This window comes from Vipera berus, assembly GCF_964194415.1.
Source record: "Vipera berus genome assembly, chromosome: 12".
Taxonomy (NCBI): Eukaryota; Metazoa; Chordata; class Lepidosauria; order Squamata; family Viperidae; genus Vipera; species Vipera berus.
In genome coordinates, this window is record NC_138215.1 from 15453000 (window position 1) to 15469129 (window position 16130).

Sequence of the window (16130 nt, forward strand, 5' to 3'; positions counted from 1 at the left end):
CAGGTCAGTGGCGGGGGAGGGGGAAATCAAACTCTTGGGCAAAAAATTTTTCATTCTCTTCTCCAAACGTGCCACTTTGGGAACACACACACACACACACAAACACGTGGATTAGAGAGACCTTGAATATTTATCTCACAAAGCAGTATTCCCAACATACTTAGATTTTCTGAGAAAACCTGACTCCTGAGTTTCTTTTCCTTTTCTTATTTAGATACAATTCTCACTGTGTCTAAATAAAACAGGGGCTCTTTTTAATCTGGAGGTGGAAAATTCCTAACAGCGAGAATAGTTAATCAGTGGAATGGCTTGCCTTTAGAAATTGTGGGTGCTCCAACACTGGAGGTTTTAGAAGAGATTAGACAACCATTTGTCCAGAATGGCATAGGCTTCGGCAGGGGGTTGGACTAGAAGACCTCCAAGGTCCCTTCCAACTCTGTTATTCTGTATTCTGATCTGTCACCTCTGTCAACAATTTACAGCTCAGTGAGGTGTGTGAGACCAGTCTCTATAAACAATACTTTCCTTGCAAAATCCACTTACCAGAAAATGTGGAGAGATTCAGATGCAAACTGCCTCTTAGATAACAAGGTTTATTCCCATACCTGGCAGGAGTTGGATGGGATACCAGAATTCTTTTCAGCTGGTTGCACACATCAATTACCTCCAGATGTTCATCTTCTCATGGGTTGGTGGGTGGAAGACAGATTAATTTCTCTGGAGCATTCTTGCTGCTTAGATCTAAACACGCAACTAGCTACAGTAGCATCCTTAGGGTGACCGCCAAGATAAGAGTCACAAAAACTAAGACAGGAAATGGTTAAAAAAGAAAGAAAAGGACAAGAAAGGGATATGATTGGCTGGGGAATTCTGGGAATTGAAGTCCACACTTCTCCGAGGGCCTGAGGTTGAGAAACACTGCTCTAAGGAAGACCATCGGTTTTCCAGTTTTGCTTTTAGAACTTAAATTAGATGCAGCAAAGGAGCTGGCAGGTGCCATGCATGGTATCCACAAGCATACAGATGTTTACAACATAAAATTCATATCCTCGTATTAGATTGATAGGGCCTGTCATCTTATTTGTGCTGAATCTGGGAAAGCTGTCATACCTGTTTGCGCAGAAGGTAGCCAAGCATCAGTTTTTCTCCTTGCTAAAGGAAGGATGTCTTCATAGATGATTACTGATAGTCCCTGTCTTAGGACCACAATTGGGACAGGAATTTTGGTTGAGAAGCAATCTGGTCATTAAGCAGGGCATCACCTAACCAGACCCAATTTTACAATCATTTTTATCACAGTTATTAAGGGAATCTGGCTTCCCGCACTGAAACAGATTATACCAAACAATAAGAAATTAGCTACCCACATTTACCTCCTCCCAACCTCACCCTCCTGTAAAATGGCACCACAAGCCAAAAACATCTGGATTACAAGTTGAATCCCTCAGCCAAAGAAAGCGTATCAAGTTTGGCTGCCCACAGGTAACATACCGCATATTATGTCACTGTACAGGTGAGACGAATATGTGGGTCATCACAGACACACACAAACACACACACATCGATGATATAATCACCATTTTTAATGCCTATGCACTCACTTTTTGATATCTCTAAATCATAAACCACTCCTATGCAAGAAAACCACCAAGCTCAGAGAGTACCCAGCATCCCACAGTCCTACAATTCAACCTGCCTACATTAGACTGAACAAACCATGATGCAATTTATCTTAATGGATCATGCACAAAATCTCACGAGGTACGTTAAAAAAAAAAACCTCTAAAAGAAGGGTTAAAGTGCTTAAATTTGAAATTAAATCAATAAAAAGCAATGTTTGAGATGAACAGAAATCTATAGCTTCTTTTCTGAAAGCGTTTTGTCACTTATCAAATTTCGGTACGCGCCCCGGAGTGTGAGAGAATCTTTGTCCTTTTTTTTTTCTTCTGTTATGCCTTGAAAATTAGCCCCTCGCTCCATTTTGCGAGGTCAAACAAAACAGCCCTCATTGTCATTCAAGTTAATCCCAACCTACCTCTGTATGCGCCACGGCCTCTGCTCTTACTAGATTTAATCAGCACGAGAGTCCTCGTTCAGCACAGCACAACATTATCACTCTGTTCAGCAGAAAGCTTCCACACCTGAACTGCCCGAAAATGAATGCAGGTAGCAAAGTTCACCTGTATAACTTACAATGGGGACCTCTCCTTCCAGACTGCCACTTGGGGGGAGAGGGGGTGTCAGGCAAAGATATGTCCCTCTTCAGCAGTTGGGCTTCCAGTCATAAGACTGTCAGCCTCAATTTTTCTCTGGCATTTTAAAGAACCATTTGCATTAATCAAAATCGATGGCCTTTGAGCTTTTTTTTCCCCCCTTTGGCCCAAAGAAAAGGAAATTGTGGTGAAATGTTCAAGGGATGGGAGGATTGCATGTTCCTCAGTTGGGAGGGATAAGTGGAGAAGAAGGGAAGCTCCTGTTTTTTATTGCAGAATAACAAGAGTTGGAAGGGATCCGGGAAGCCTTCTAATCCAACCCCCTGCTCAAACAGGAGACCCTAGCTAGACCATGTCAGAGAAGTGATTGTCCAATCTCTTCTTGAAATCCTCCAGTGATGAAGCATCCACAATTTCTGGAGACAAGCCGTTCCACTGATTAATTGTTCCAACTGTCAGGAAAGTGCATTGCATCCTGAGGTTCTCTTCATCAATGAATAATATTTTTTTCATTTCCAAAGACAGACATAATGAAGAAACGCTTTCAGACGATGGGGTGGGGCAGCCAGGGAGTAAGCAAAAGAAGGGTGAGATCTTTAATCCACCAATATATCACAGTAACACACACATTCAATACTCTACCAAAAAACATATGGGAGGAAACGTCTTCTAAACATGAGATAAAAGAACTAAAGCTTGTTTCAGCAGAGAAAGAAACTGTTGAGAAATTGGATTTGAGTTAGTTCAAAATGTCATTATATCCGTAAATCCTCAGTTCATCCAAAGTTTCCCACTTTTACAAAAGAGTTCTTTCTTTCTCCTTTACAATTCCATCTAAATGGACTTGCCACTCAGCGCACCAGTCAAGTAGCAACTTACTAAATTCCCTGACATTTTTCCTAAAAACTCCTCCTTTCTGCAAAGTCCCTGCTTTGTAACTCCTAGTTCCCATACCTAGCTGTAATTCAGTTTATATAATTGGTAATTTATATATGCTAAAAGGAAGAAATACCTCGTTGTCTTGCTCTTGTATTGAATTTTAGACTGTAACGTGAACACAAACAATAGTTTTTCCAGGACTTAATATACAGTATATGCTGATGGTTTTGTATAAACAAATATGAACCTTCAGGGGGACTTAATTCACGTAATTTCCCTCCAAGGCATTGCAGCTTTCATTATCTAAAGGTAAGAGAGAGGCCACAAGTTTTTACAAATTAACCTATTCACAAAAATGAGTATGCAGGTGACAATGCCTTATGTATTTGGAGAAAGCAGAGCTGCATTCTGGGCAAATGTTTTAAGGGGTGAAAGAGACATTCTGCAGTTTAATTCTCAGCAGTCTCAAAGATCATTCCCATTATACCATGTCATGGGAGTTGTAGTCCAAAACGTAGGGAGGACACCATGAACAAGAGCCCATTCAACTTTGAGAGTCGAAAAGTGATTCCAAATCCAGATCAGGCTGGGCATCACACATCATATAAAGCCATAGTTTCCTTTAACCATAATCAGGCAAATTAAAAAATGGTTGAGTTTATACCTTATGCTAAGGCTCAACCCATAGTTCAGAAACCACAATGGACAATTCACAACCTGATCTAGATGCCAATTAAGCTGTCTAGATGCACATTGGCCAAGCACATTTTAATTTAGTAACTTGTGTAGACCCAATTGCCATCAAAGTCAACACCAATCAGAGCATAGAAAAATTCAAAGAAGTAGCTCAAGATCAGAAGAGAGGGACATACCTGGTGCATAGAATCACCAAGAATCGAATATGACTGAATGGACATCATCATCATCATCATCTCAGCTCATATAAACCAGAACTGCCTTGCAGGATAATTATAGCAATAACAATAGCACTTAGACTTATATACCACCTCACAATGCTTTACAGCCCCTCTCTAAGCATTTTACAGAGTCAGCATCTTGCCCCCAACAATCTGGGTCCTCATTTTACCAACCTTGGAAGGGTGGAAGGCTGAGTCAACTTTGAGTCGGCCAGGATCGAACTGCTGGCAGTGCCTGCAATTCTGCATTCTAACCACTGCACCACCACAGCTCAGTTATAATTATGAGGATAAAACTGGTGGATAGTGGAGGTCACACGCACTCCCCTAAGTTCCTGGAAGCAGTCAAAAAGCAGTAACAGAAATAATTTAATTTGTGGCAATCTATATTTCTTTTTGGTCCCCCGCCTGCACAGTAGGTCATATATTAGCCTTCCCCAGTTCCTCATCCTTCTTAGCCACTGGATTATACAACAGATCTGTAGGATGTCAGTCTGGGAAAGGCAAGGCGCTGTCCTTTAATATATCTCAACGAGAGCAAGCAAGGAAGGATTGCTTTTGCTTCTACTGAATAAACTATTTAAACCCAGTTGCTTGTATTTCAATAAAAATGAAAATTAGCCATATAAATCGCAGACCTCAGTGGGTTTCAAATCCTGGGAGGATACAACAGCATCTCTACCATCAAACATCCTTTCATGTGTATCATTTTGTAAATGATAACATGCAGACGACCAGAAGCTTCTGACAAAAGCTTTGTTAGATTGGCAATTTGTATCTGCCAATCTTTCATGCTTACTAGATAACCAAAAACAAACAATCAAAAAACCCCCACAAGGCTGGCTCTTTTCTGCAACCATGAACAAATCCAGTACAGGTAGTCCTTGACTTATGACCGCAATTGAGCCCAAAATTTCTGTTGCTACATGAGACCTTTGTTAAGTGAGTTTTGCCCCATTTTATGACCTTTCTTGCTGCAGTTGTTAAGTGAATCACTGCAGTGGTTACATTAGCAGCACGGCTGTTAGGTGAATCTGGCTTCCCCATTGATTTTGCTTGTCAGAAGGTCACCAAAGGTGAACACATGACCCCGGGACCCTATGATCGTCATAAATAATGTATGAGTCAGTTGCCAAGTGTCTGAATGTTGATCATGTGACCATGGGGATGCTGTAACGGTCGTAAGTGTGAAAAATGGTCATAAGTTGCTTTTTCAGTACCATTATAATGGTGAATGGACTCAGTTACAGTGGTGATGGTGACACTATTTGAAGCCCTGAAGGCCAGGTTAGTGCAGAAACTCATGGAGGAAACCTATGTGGCCATTAAAAGTCAAAAACAATGTCATGGTTCCAACAGACAGAGGCAAATAAAGCAGAACTTGCAGGCTTGGAAATTCCTGGAAGAACATGTTTATTAGTTACAAAGTATCAGCACGATCAAAAGTGAAACCAAGTCTGAAATTCCCACTAAAAATTTCCCAGTTACAAAGTATAATGTCCTATCCACAAAACTATGCCATTACTAGGTTCCCCAGTATATTCATTTGGTGGGCTTTCTTATACAATGCCCAGTCCCTGATCGTGGGAGCAGTAGATGACCTTGGTTCCCATGGGACAGAAGATTATTATGACTAGTGAAGCACCTGGGCAAGCCCCCCTCCCTCCATTCTATGTGGCAAACTAGAATGAAGAGAAAGATGGATGCAGCCAAGTTCATTGCAGAGTTGACAAACAACTTGATGGCACATAACCGACCGATTATATATTCTGCCTTCCTTCAGGAGCTAAAGCAAGCATACGTAGTCCACCCTAATTTTTCCCCAAACAGCGTTCTATTTAGGTGAGATACAAGAGATCTGGTTGATGGGAAAACCCCCTCTGTGTTTTAGAATTAGGGACAGGGAAGAAAATGCCTCTGTTCCATTCTAACCACAAGGTCTATTATATTGGAGGTCTCATTGAGTTCCATTTTACTGCCTTATGAAAAAGTATGCAAGACTGCAGCCTTAGAGTGCTATTCTGAACAGGTCTCTCGGAAGCAAGGTAAATTTATATTGCACGATTATTAATCTTTTTCCTTAAGGGAAGCATTGAGAGGGCTTGGCAATACATACGTACAAAGAAATACACAGTAGAAGGAAATCTAATCACAAGCATTAAGTATCATTTGTGTTCCTTCCAAATTCCTTTTTTTTTTTAGCGCAGCCAACCCACATCTGCATAACCCAAAAAAACAAGACACAGAATATTTTGGAAACAGCTCTATGGACTGAAATTTGGTCTGAAAATTAAACAGCAAACAGGAGTGAAGATAGACACAATCTATTTTGTATTTACTCTGGGATACAAGAACTACATGGAGAGCACAAAGGGCTAGTCAGGGGTGCACTGAAAGATATTTATGTCCCACTTTCTCCGCTAATCAAAATCCATTTGAAAAAGATCTATGTTGGTATAACGGTTCAACAGGATGGATGCATGAATCAGACAGACGGCAACGAGGAGGAGGAAGAGAAAACGAATAGCAAAGCATACAAAGTCTGTGCTTTTAAATAAAAAGGATACTGTAAAAGGAGAAAGAATTTGGATCACAACTGTTCAGATGTCCAGATTTTCTAATTAGCGTTCCTGCTTAAAGCCTATGGGGAGCACCAGAACAGAGGTTCGCCCTCTGCCTTAAAACATTAAATTTGGTTAGCACAAACCACAGTGGACTGGCTTACATCTCATCCTGGCTTACGGACCACAGCACACCCAAACCCTTAAAGTTAGCCTAATATATGAACTCAGCCACAGGTCCTTCAATTGAATCAAACAACGTTTTGTTGACAGTGTTCTCCTACTGTAGCAAGGTGCCATAGTTGTGTTGTGTTTTTGCCAAGACAGAATGGCTATATTCAAGCAGTGGATGGATAACCAGTCCAGTCTGGTGTTCAGTATGTCATATAAACCTAGATGGTATGGTTCACTTAATTAGGTTAAGCAAGTTTTGCAAACCGCTTTATTTTGCAGGTTTTGCCAAGCACGTAGGACAAACTGAATAATTATTTTATTCAGCAAACCCCTGTCAAGCAAGTCAGGTGTTAACAGGCTGTGTGAACCCAGCCAAGCTGTATGTGCCAGTGAGAAAAGGGGACAAATAATACAACTATAAACAAAAGTGCACAAAACATCGTTTTGCCAAAGAGACTTCTAATTCTCATGTTATTATCCCCTTGCTTCATTTTGAAAGCTTTCTATCTGCCTCGTTCCCTTTTCATCTCTTTCTTTTAAAAAGCGAATAGATCATTTGCTGGAAATGCCCCCAGGAGGGATTTGACTCTCCCAAATCCAAATGGACAGTTAAAGATGTACATAAAACGTCTCTCTCTCTTGGGATTCGAGGCGCCACCGTGTTCTTTCATCCCTGTAGATTCTCTGAACCTAAGCAGTTCCATACAAAACTGCCAAACTCTTTGATAGATTGGTGTGCAAATATATTATTTGGCCAGGATGAATAGATGGAAAAGTCCAGCGAGAATCTCGGCCAGGATCACTGAAGGCTGGTTGGCATTTCCACTTGCCACAGCTTTCATTTCACGAATTTATTGATTGATTTATTTATTTATTTTTAAAAAACAAACCCCTCCAAAGGTTCTTTTGAGCCTGGACGTAGACAAAGTAGAGAAGAGATGAAGTCACCCGCACGGGAATTTTGTCCGTGGGTTTTCAATCAGTCACGCCCTATTTGAACGGACACGTGATCGAGTCTGTCTGAATGAAGAATCAATCCATCTCTCTCTCAGTCTCTCCGGCGGGGGAGGGGGCATCCCCAGGAAAGAAAGATCCCCCCCCCACACACACAGTTTTAGACAATCAGGAAGGAGAGACAATGTGGAAAAGGATTCCCACCCAAGAAGTGGCAAAAGGTAAAAGAGGGTAGGAAGAGAAGGGGCTGGGAGAATTCTTCAGCCCCTCAACCAAGAACTAGCGAGTCCCCAGCAGCGACAATAATTGGAAAGTGAAAACCTCTTGAAATGAATGGCGAGGAAGGAAGCACCAAGCGCAGAAGATTTATGGCACGGAGCAAGCAAACATGGGAGCTGCGTTTACTACTCAGAGTAATGGAGCAGAAGCGAAGAGGTTGCTGTTTGCAAGCTGAGGCCAGAGAAATTGCACAGGGCCGGCTGTCGTGGTTGTGGTTGTGGTTGTTGTTGTTTTAAAACGCACCAAAACCAGGTAGCAAATCAGAAACATTTCCCTCCGTTCCTTTTCAGCTCAGCTGAAGTTGGAATAGTTCACACGCAGGGACTGGCTGGCTGGGCTGCGTGCGCCCCTGGGGCTTCTCCGGGGGGCTCCGGTCTGTGCGCACATCCGCACGCAGACACCCCGGCCTCCCGAGATGCGCAAATCACGGCTGGCTTTGACAAAGTCTGGAAGGACAGAACATATCGCCGCGCCGCTCCTCCCGACCCCCCCCCCTGGCCAGACCATTCATCACGACTGAAGGGAAGGAGAGAAAAGCGAGCGAAGCCAGGCAAGGGAGGACGGCGGGGGAGAAGGAAAGAAGCAACGCATCCAATTCGCGAGACAAACCCTGCTGGGCCGGGAACTGGGAAGGGGGCCGCTTCGACTTCCCCCCCACCCCCGCCCCGGCGGTGCGCTCCCCCAACGCTCCTCTGAGTTGCAAGCTCAGCCAGCCGGGCGTTAGCTGGGAGCCATGGGCCCTGTAGTCCGAGGGCACCTCGCCAAAGCAGCGAGCACAAGGGCAACGCTTTTGTTCCCAAGTCGGGGCTCGCCTCCACCTCCTCGCTCGTCCTTCCAGGGCAGCCCAGGCGGAACTCGAGGAGGGAAGGCGAGCTGGATGCCCAGGGACACGGCTTCCCAGGGTCGAGCGCCTCTTCCCTTCCTCCCCGCTTTGCCTTCATCCCACCCCAAAGCTTCCCGCGCCGGCTATTTGAGCAAGGACCCCAAAGTCCTCTCCACCCAGACAGGCAGCATCCCCACGTACACAAAAAAACAAAAACAAAACCCGGGTGTACCTCAAAGCTCCGGGTCTGCCCCGCCTCCCCAGAGCCCTGCATTCGCCAGCCACACCCACAGCACGCAAGCTTACCGGCCGGGCATCCGCCTCGCAGCCCCGACGGCGCTGGGGAGGAACCTGCCGTAGCCCGTGGCGCGGCGTCGTTGGCCCGGTCGGTCGCCGGAGCGGGCTGGCTGGCTGGCTGGCTGGCTGGCTGAGCTCCTCCTGGCGCTCTTTGGGTCTCTTTTCGTCCGCTTTTTGCTTTTGCCCCCCCCTCCCCGCCGCTGCTGTTCCCGGCGGCTGCGAAGCGGCTCTCCGCCAGCCAAACTCCCCTCGCGGCTTCACTTCGGCCGCTCCCACCTCCTCGGCCCTCCCCCAGCCATTTGCGGCAAGCTGCCTGGCTGCTTCTGGCGAGGAGAGCGAGGCAGGCGCCCCTTTCTCCGCATGCGCTCTCCCGAGATGGCGCTCGCAATCTTTCTTTCCCCCCCCCGCCCCCCCCGCCGCCCCGGTGGCGAGAGTTACGCGGACTTAAAAGGCCCGTCGACGGCCGGGGAGTTGGGGTCGTCCAAGGAGGAGGGGCCAGGTTCCTCCTGCCTGGATCTGGGGGGGGGGTGTTGGGGTTTGGAAAGGATACTGGGGGGGGGGGTTGTCTTCCAATCCCACCTTGTTTGGATGACAGAGGACTTAAGTGCACCTAAACCATGGGAGGAAGTGGTGGGTGGGGTCCCTCGTTCTGTTAAGCCAAGGTCTGGATGACTGGGCTGTCTCGGTGGTCTCCTTAGCTCTGCTGTGGTCAGTAAACCCCAGAACCTTTGTTGTTGGGTCTAAAATGACCACTTTTGGCAAACCAAGGATGATGGGTTCTCATTCATCCAGGTCGCGGTTATCCCAAAGGTGCTTTTATTTGGAAGGCAACTGGACTTTGATTTTCCTTTTAAGAGTTTTTTGGCTTCTCGTGCAAAACTATATTTCACACCGCCCAGAGGCAGGGTTAACATAGTGGGTGCGAAGGCTTCGTGGGTTGGGAATGAAAAACCCCAATTTCCTTCTCCAGAAACTAAGGCACCTTAAGCAGAGTTAAAGAAAGCCAACTTGCTTCCAGTAGATTACTTCTTCCCTGAAACAAGCCAGGTTTGGAAATTGCCCTCAAACTCTCTACCCCTCCTCTGTTGGCAGGAAGGAGTAGGAATTTCCAATTCTGTTCTGTCCTCAGTTCTTGGATCTGGAGACCAGTTGTCTTTCCAATCCCTTTACCTTTAACTCCTTTCTTTTAAAAATCTATGACATATGGACTTCAACTTCCAGAATTCCCCAGCCAGCTTAGCTGGCTGAGGAATTCTGGGAGTTGAAGTCCACCTGTCTTAAAGTTGCCAAGATTAGAAAACCTGATCTAGGCCTTTGTCCGCCAGATGTGCTTTTGTGGTTACCTGTTCAACTGCTCTGCAATCTTCTTCAGTTTCCTGACTTTTCCTTCTCCTGTTTGGTTTCCATGCCTTTGTCTTAGTGTGGGGGGTGCTTTTTCTTAAATCTTTGCTGTCTCCCCTCCCAGGGAGGACTGTGCCTTTATCTCTTTTATTCCCTCCCTCCTTCTCTCCTTTGCCCTGGCAGGAATACTATCCAAATAATTCTGCTTTTTGCTTATCTGAGACTTAGGGACACCATCCATAATCGGGATGCCCCAAATGGCTGTCTAGGTCTCCTTCTCAGGGAATTCAACAGCCTTTCTGACTCCAAATTGCTGCCCTGCTCCCCCTACCATTACGATCCCCAGCTGAGACTGTAAATGCTCTTTAGTGATCAATACAGAAGTGGTTCACCAAAGCTGTGGGGATACAAAGCTGAATCTTTTCCCATGAAGTTGAGATCTTTTCCTTTTAAAACAGTGAACTATTTTCCTCTGTTTGCGTGACAGTTTCCTCCTTTGTTCAGCTTAAAACTGGAAGGTGTGGGGGAGGGGTTTAAACTGGGTGGAGGATAGTAATTTTCACACATGCACCAACCCCACCGTAGAGGGGGAAAAAACATTTAATGCAGAGCACAAAAGCATTTGGGATTGAGGGCATCGTAACGGCTGCTCTCAAAAATCCAGATAGGGATTCAAGTAGCACTGGGTGATAAAAGTTTGGGCTTAAATTAAGTTTTGAGGAAGAAGGAAACTTAGATAGGAAAAAAAAGTTTCTAGGCTATAGCAAAGGGAGTAATGAAAGGTTAAGTGGAAAGGGGAGAGTGAATTCCAAAGGATTTTCTTTGACACTGCAAGAAGAAATAGGGTGGAGGGAAATAAAGAAAATGCATTTTCTTTATTTAGGAAAAAGCCTACCATAATCATCAGAGCTGCAGGTGATGTTATCAGGAAAAGCCTAGACAGTGAAGGCTTAAAACCCATCACTCTAAATAACCATAAGAGCATTTAGTTGACAAGTTAATCTAATAAAGGTATTGCCTCACTGAGGTTTGGAATCTTGTATATGAGCAACAAAGCTATTTATTTATTTGTGTGTTTATTTGATTTTTATCACATCTTTATAACTTTCCTTAATTAATTAAGGAATTAATTAAGAACAATTAACCAGTGGAACAACCTGCCTCCAGAATCTGTGAATGCTCTAACACTGCAGGTTTTTAAGAAGAGACTGGGCAGCCATTTATCTGAAATGGTATAGGGTTTCCTGCCTGAGCAGGGGGTTGGACTAGATGACCTCCAAGGTCCCTTCCAACTTTACTACTACTACTACTACTACTACTACTACTACTACTTTATAAGCAATTCAAGGCAGTGAACCTATCTAATATTCCTTACTGTTCCTTCCCCAACAACAACCTTGTGAGATGGGCTGGGCTGAGAGAAATGGATTGGCTCAAAGTCACCCAGCCAGCTTTCATGGCTAAAGTGGGATTAGAACTCAGCATTTTCTGCTCTCGAGGCCAGCATCTTAACCACTACACCAGACTGGCTGTCTATTGTTGTTTTTATGGGTAAAAGGGCATAGGTGTTGAGTTTTTGCAAAATTTAACTTGGGGAAAACAAATGGTTGGCTTCACATAGTATGCTAAGCCAACACGTAGTATGTTTAATTGTGATTTACTAAATTATTCCTCCCCAGCCAATCTGATTGATGTAACAAGTCATGGTTAATAGGAACTGGATTTAGCACCAACTACAGTGCTGATTTAACAAGGAAACCCGTTCTGTGAGCTGTCCTAGGTCCTGCAGAAATAGCTTCTGAGAACTTGTCATCTGTTTTCTGGATCTGCTTAGGACAGGGGTAGGCAACCTTGGCTCATTTATGACTCGTGGACTTAAACTCCCAGAATTCTTGAGCCAGAATTCCTGGCTGGCTCAGAAATTCTGGGAGTTGAAGTCCACGAGTCATAAAAGAGCCAAGTTTGCCTACCCCTGGCTTAGGAGGAAACTAAACTGGATCTGCTTTAGTGTCAACTAACACCCCCCCCCCCCCTTTGTAGGTTTGCCTAACACCCTGTGGACCAAGATTAAGAGCTTTTCTGCATTTTTCACAAGGCTAAATTCTGAGTAGGTTATTTTGGTTTTCCTCAAATAAGATATCTGATCAATTGGAATTAAAATTATTTTGAGAAGGTTTCACGGGAACTCTTAATTTTGTTATGGGTGAAACCATTGATGCTTAATAACGATTTGTATGATGGTGTTTGAAATAGAGTAATTGCTTTGCATATAATTAATATCAGCTTCTGGTAACTGTTCAGTCCTAAAATCCAATAAGCAAAGCTTCATGTAACTAAAATAACAGGGGAACTGCAGGGGGTGGGGGGAAATGCAGTCTGTTTATCACAAACAGGTTATTCAGTTCCTTTTTCTGGTTAGCTCCCCCTACAAACACAGACACAACAGCATTCTAGGACAACAGAGCATGCTCCATTTTTATTAGGCTATACTTGAAGTTCTTTCATGCCTACCTAGAATTAATCAGTGACTTTATTACCGCATCTCTTAGTAGCCCAAGATAGTAAGTTGTGATAAAACAGTAGGTTCATTGTGTTTCCAGATGTTCTCTGTTTGGGCATGTAATGAAACAATGTACCAGGACTGCTTCTGCCCAACTAAAACACCTAATATTCTATTATGTAACATTGTTACAAATATAATTTAGTCCATAACAGATAAGAAAGAGAGTATAAAATTGTAGAGCAAAGGCTCTTTTGTATTGGGGATGTTCATGTTTTTGAAAAGAACAAGCAACAATGAAACTCTGTTTTAAAATTCACTACCCTGTAATAAATTTAAGGCTGTAAAGGCTGATACATACCACCTATTTTTTTTGGTTCTTTGGATGAAATAACAGGCTTGATAGCAAGTTAGCTATAAAAGTCACAAATGTGTAAAGGCATTCTGGGAGATTCTTTATGTGTTTTCATGAAGGCCAAGATACTAACCAATAGCCCACTACCTGTCCATTAAAAGTAGGCAATCTGGTAATGGATCTAGCAGATAAAAAATCAGTCCAATTCAATTTTCCATTGCAGATGAAGTGAAAAACATTACTGTAATCATATGGAGAAGCTAAGAATATCTTTGTAAAGAAGAGTAGCTTATAGCTAGGTTTAGTGGATGACTGTAATTGAAAAGCCAAACCAAATATGAGCAGGCATTCATCCATGTAATTTAAATAAAGCCATAAAACACAATTTGGTGTCTGGTGTGTTTATGTATGCAGACACATGTACAGACACACAACCCTATGCTCTAAATTGGGAATATTTCTTCTCTTACTGTCAGATGTAAGAGAACTTGTGGAAATCAATATAAGCTACTTAAACTGAGAGCTTTTCCAATGGGAAAGCATCATGAGTATATAGACTTCGCAATATTCTTCTTAATGTTAGGACTCCAGGATTCTCAGGAATAGGAGTGAATCTGGCAGAAACCTAGAAATGATGGTTTAATAGCTTTTTTCTTTTAATTCATCAAATGGTTTCCAGGATTGGACTCAAAGAAGCTAGGCATATTTAATTTAACTTATTCCATGGAAAAAATAAAAATTGAAGTAAAATAGATACTTTTAAAAAGGGAAAACATACCACCAGAAACTTTAAATGACAAATCACATAAAGTAAAAATGTTGTTGAAGTGGGTAGCTTCCTAAGTAATCAGGAAATTCAGGCAGTTCAAATGAGTATAAAGATTTATAGAGACATTATGTTCTCCAGAAGAATCTGATCAAGGGAAATTAGAGGGAGTTAAGAATAGAAGGAATTCAAGGTGGGCTGGACTTAGATCTCTTATGGACATATAGGGACTCATGACTGATGACACCTTTGACCCCTCCTTCAGGCTCAGCCTGGTCATCTCCGACAAGAATTCCACACTCCATGCAAAGCCTTTTATTTTATTCGTACCAGGTATTATTGGTATTATATTGGTATTATCTTATTCATACCAATCATACCCAGGTGGCTGGTGTGAAAATGGCCATTAAGGGATCCAGGAACTCAGTCTGTTGAGGCATGTAAGCTCAGCGCTAGTAACCAGAGTGTCCAGAGTCTTGTCAATAAGCACACAACAGCATTCTTGCTGTTGCATTCAGGAACCCTGGCAGTTCCCAAAGCTTTTTTTAAATATCAAAGGGCTGTCCCCCCACCCACCCCCACCCCCCAAAAAATCACACGAGTTGGTTATGAGACTTGGCAGTCTCATCTTTCTTACAACCTCTCTCTACCTAAGAGGGGGCTTGGGCATTAAAAAATCTTTTATTTTATTTTTTAATGATACATTTTATACATACAGAAAATGTAGCCAATCAGCCATGAAGCACTTAGGTGCCTGCGCAGCGTCTTGAGATGGCAGAATTTCAGAGGGGAGATATATTTCATGAGGCTTGGCAAAGTTGCAATAATTACTAAGGTAAGTGCTCTATGGTTTTGCACTCCAGGGAACTTCAAGGCCTCTGTCTAGTTTAACAGAAGGACTGCTTAGAAATTATGTCTCCACCCAACCCTTTTGAAATGGCATGGCACTGCAAAATGCATTGGCTGTTGAATCTTCAACATTTTCCAACCTATGTTGGTCTTAACACTGTTTGAGATCACAGCCATTGCGAATTGACTGATGCATTGACCAGCCTTATATTTCAAGTCTCACCACTCGATATATCTGGCTCTCTTGTGTAACTTCATCTAAAAAAAAAGTTATTGTGTTTATTGTATATTAAGTGCAGATGAATCTGTAAGTTTTGGTTGTTCTCAATCCTTCATGTTTCCAACTTTTAGTTTTCCATGGTTTTGCATTAACCTGTCTTTTTTAAAAAAAAACAACAACAAAACATTTACATGATAATTCTCCCGTGTGTTTTAGCAGATTTCTCCTAAAATGTATTTGATAGGCAGATTTATTACAGATAGTCCTCAACTTATAGATACTTAGTGGCTGCTCAAAGTTACAACGGCACTAAAAATATGACTTATGATCCATCCTCCCATTTAGGATGGTTGTAACATCCCCAGAATCATGTGGTCAAAATTGACAACCTACATGTATTCACCACAGTTGCAGCATCCTGGGGTTATCTGATCATCATCTGCAACCTTCCCAGCCACCTTTTGACAAGCAGAGTCAAAGAGGGAAGATGGATCATTTAACAATTGCAGTAAGTCACTTAACCACTGTGGCAAAAATGTCACAGAATCATGTGTGACTCGCTTAAACAATTGCTTTGCTTAGCAACAGAATATCTGGTGCCAATTGTGGTTGTAAGTCAAGGATCACCTCTACACGTTTGTGGTTTTTGCTCATTGTTTCCAAATACTAATGTGCATTTCTATTCATTATTTTTATTTATTCCTGTATTTCTGTTGCACATTCCACTAATATAAATATTGGTCCATGCCTTTTTTTTTTTGTTAAATCAAGAGAGTTGCCTACAAATTGGAAATGTGACTTTCAAAAGTAAACTGAGTTTCAGCTTCTACTGGTTTGAATGTATGAGATTAGGACAATTTCATTAAAATGTAAATTCAATCATTCTTTATTCTTACTGTGAATGGGTGCAATTGCATCGGCTGCTTTTGTCTGATCGCTAGTATATTTTTTTTAAAAAAATATCTCTGCAATGTGGGGATTGCATGAATGGCTTGACCTACT